Here is a 3,100-nt window from a genome sequence, read left to right as displayed (position 1 = left end):
GATTAGTTCACCTCTGTCAACATCAATCACAGCTCTTGCTGTGGCTAGGAAGGGTCTTCCAAGGATGATGGATTCATCCTCATCCCTCCCAGTATCTAGGACTATGAAATCAGCAGGGATGTAAAGGCCTTCAACCTTTACTAACACGTCCTCTACTTGTCCATAAGCCCATTTTCTTGAATTGTCTGCCATCTCTAATGAGATTTTAGCAGCTTGCACCCCAAAGATTCCCAGTTTCTCTATTACAGAGAGGGGCATGAGGTTTATCCTTGAACCAAGGTCACACAGAGCCTTTTCAAAGATCATGTTGCCTATGGTAGAAGGTATTACGAACTTTCCAGGATCCTATTTCTTCTGAGGCAATGTCAGTTGATCCAGATCACTTAGTTCATTGGTGAACAAGGGAGGTTCATCTTCCCAAGTCTCAATACCAAATAATTTGGCATTCAACTTTATGATTGCACCAAGGTACTTGGTGATTTGCTCCTCAGTAACATCCTCATTCTCTTCAGAAGAGGAATACTCGTCAGAGCTCATGAAGGGCATAAGGAGGTTTAATGGAATCTCTATGGTCTCTAGTTGAGCCTCAGATTCCTTTGGTTCCTCAGAGGGAAGCTCCTTATTGATCACTGGACGTCCCAGGAGGTCTTCCTCCTTGGGATTCATGTCCTCTCCTTCCCTTACAGGTTCGGCCATGGTGATCAATTCAATGGCCTTGCACTCTCCTTTTGGATTTTCTTCTGTATTGCTTGGGAGAGTTCTAGGAGGGATTTCAGTGATCCTTTTACTCAGCTGGCCCACTTGTGCTTCCAAATTTCTAATGGAAGACCTTGTTTCATTCATGAAACTTACAGTGGCCTTGGACAGATCAGAGACTAAGTTTGCTAAATTAGATGTATTTTGTTCAGAGTTCTCTGTTTGTTGCTGAGTGGATGATGGAAAAGGTTTACTATTGTTAAACCTATTTCTTCCACCATTATTAAAGCCTTGTTGAGGCCTTTGTTGATCCTTCCATGAGAGATTTGGGTGATTTCTCCATCAGGGTTTATAGGTGTTTCCATAAGATTCACCCATGTAATTCACCTCTGCTATTGCAGGGTTTTCAGGATCATAAGCTTCTTTTTCAGAAGATGCCTCTTGAGTACTGTTGGATGCAGCTTGCATTCCATTCAGACTCTGAGAAATCATATTGAATTGCTGAGTCAATATTTTATTCTGAGCCAATATGGCATTCAGAGTATCAATTTCAAGAACTCCCTTCTTCATAGGCGTCCCGTTACTCACAGGATTCCTCTCAGAAGTGTACATGAACTGGTTATTAGCAACCATGTCAATGAATTCTTGAGCTTCTGCAGGCGTTTTCTTTAGGTGAATGGATCCACCTGCAGAAGTATCCAATGACATCTTAGATAACTCAGACAGACCATCATAGAATATATCCAGGATGGTCCATTCTGAAAGCATGTCAGAAGGACACTTTTTGGTCAGTCCTTTGTATCTCTCCCAAGCTTCATAGAGGGATTCACCCTCTTTTTGTCTGAAGGTTTGAACATCCACTCTAAGCTTACTCAGCTTTTGAGGAGGAAAGAACTTGGCTAAGAAAGCCTTGACCAGCTTATCCCAAGAGTTCAGGCTATCCTTAGGTTGAGAGTCCAACCATACTCTAGCTTTGTCTCTTACAGCAAAAGGGAAAAGCATGAGCCTGTAGACTTCAGGATCTACTCCATTAGTCTTAACAGTATCACATATCTGCAAGAATTCAGTTAAGAACTGAAAAGGATCTTCAGATGGAAGTCTATGAAACTTGCAGTTTTGCTGCATCAGAGAAACTAATTGAGGTTTCAGCTCAAAATTGTTTGCTCCAATGGCAGGAATGGAGATGCTTCTTCCATGTAAATTGGAATTAGGTGAAGTAAAGTCACCAAGCATCCTCCTTGCCTTATTATTATTTTCGGCTGCCATCTCCTCTTCTTGTTCGAAAATTTCTGAAAGGTGCTTGCTGGATTGTTGTAATTTAGCTTCTCTTAGTTTCCTCTTCAGAGTCCTTTCAGGTTCTGGATCTGCTTTAACAAGAATATTCTTGTCCTTCTCCTGCTCATACGAAAAAGAGGGACAGAAAAATAATAATAATAGGGGTCCTTTTTACCACAGTATTGAGGTCCCTGTGTGAGTAGAAGAAAAGAAGAAGAAAAAACTTCGAACACAGATGGAAGAGGGGGTTCGAATTTGGGTGAGATGAAGTGTTAGTAGATGAATAAATAAATAGAAGGAGGTAACAGAGAGAGATAATTTTTGAAAATAATTTTTGAAAAAGATTTAGTGATTTTCGAAAATAGTTTTTGAAAAAGGTTTGTAATTTTCGAGAATTAAAATCAAAAATTAAAATAATTAGTTAATTAAAAAGAAATTTTGAAAAAGAGGGAAGACATTTTCGAAAATTAGAGAGAGAGGGAGTTAGTTAGGTAGTTTTGAAAAAGATAAGAAACAAACAAAAAGTTAATTAGTTAGTTGAAAAAAATTTGAAAATCAATTTTGAAAAGATAAGAAGATAAGAAGTTAGAAAGGATATTTTAAAATCAAATTTTGAAAAAGATAAGATAAAGAGATATTTTTGAAAAGATATGATTGAAATTAGTTTTGAAAAAGATTTGATTTTTAAAATCACAATTAATGACTTGATTCACAAGAAATCACAAGATATGATTCTAGAACTCAAAGTTTGAATCTTTCTTAACAAGCAAGTAACAAACTTGAAATTTTTGAATCAAAACATTAATTGATGATGTTATTTTCGAAAATTAGGAGATAAAGATAAGAAAAAGATTTTTGAAAAATATTTTTAAAATTTTCGAAAATAAATAAGAAAAATGAAAAAGATTTGATTTTTGAAAAAGATTTTGAAAAAGATAAGATTTTTAAATTGAAAATTTGATTTGACTTATAAAAACAACTAGATTTTAAAAATTTTTGAAAAAGTCAAATCTAATTTTCGAAATTTTAAGAGAGAAAAAGGGGAAGATATTTTTTTTGATTTTTGAATTTTTAATGATGAGAGAGAAAAACATGAAAATGATGCAATGCATGAAAAATTTGGATCAAA

General features: G+C 35.8%; 1 non-coding gene across 1 annotated transcript; it reads left to right on the top strand.

Annotated features, from left to right (window-relative positions):
* Positions 1–1,458: 1,458 nt before the first annotated feature.
* Positions 1,459–1,566, top strand: LOC148552783 (small nucleolar RNA R71). The gene has a single exon (XR_015892879.1). It is a non-coding gene; the product is annotated as a small nucleolar RNA R71 (small nucleolar RNA).
* Positions 1,567–3,100: the final 1,534 nt, after the last annotated feature.

Source organism: Arachis ipaensis, chromosome B7 (assembly GCF_059453495.1).
Source record: "Arachis ipaensis isolate K30076 ecotype BB chromosome B7, ASM5945349v1, whole genome shotgun sequence".
NCBI lineage: Eukaryota > Viridiplantae > Streptophyta > Magnoliopsida > Fabales > Fabaceae > Arachis > Arachis ipaensis.
Note: the sequence above shows the minus strand (reverse complement) of the source record. Positions and strands in the feature narration are given on the sequence as shown.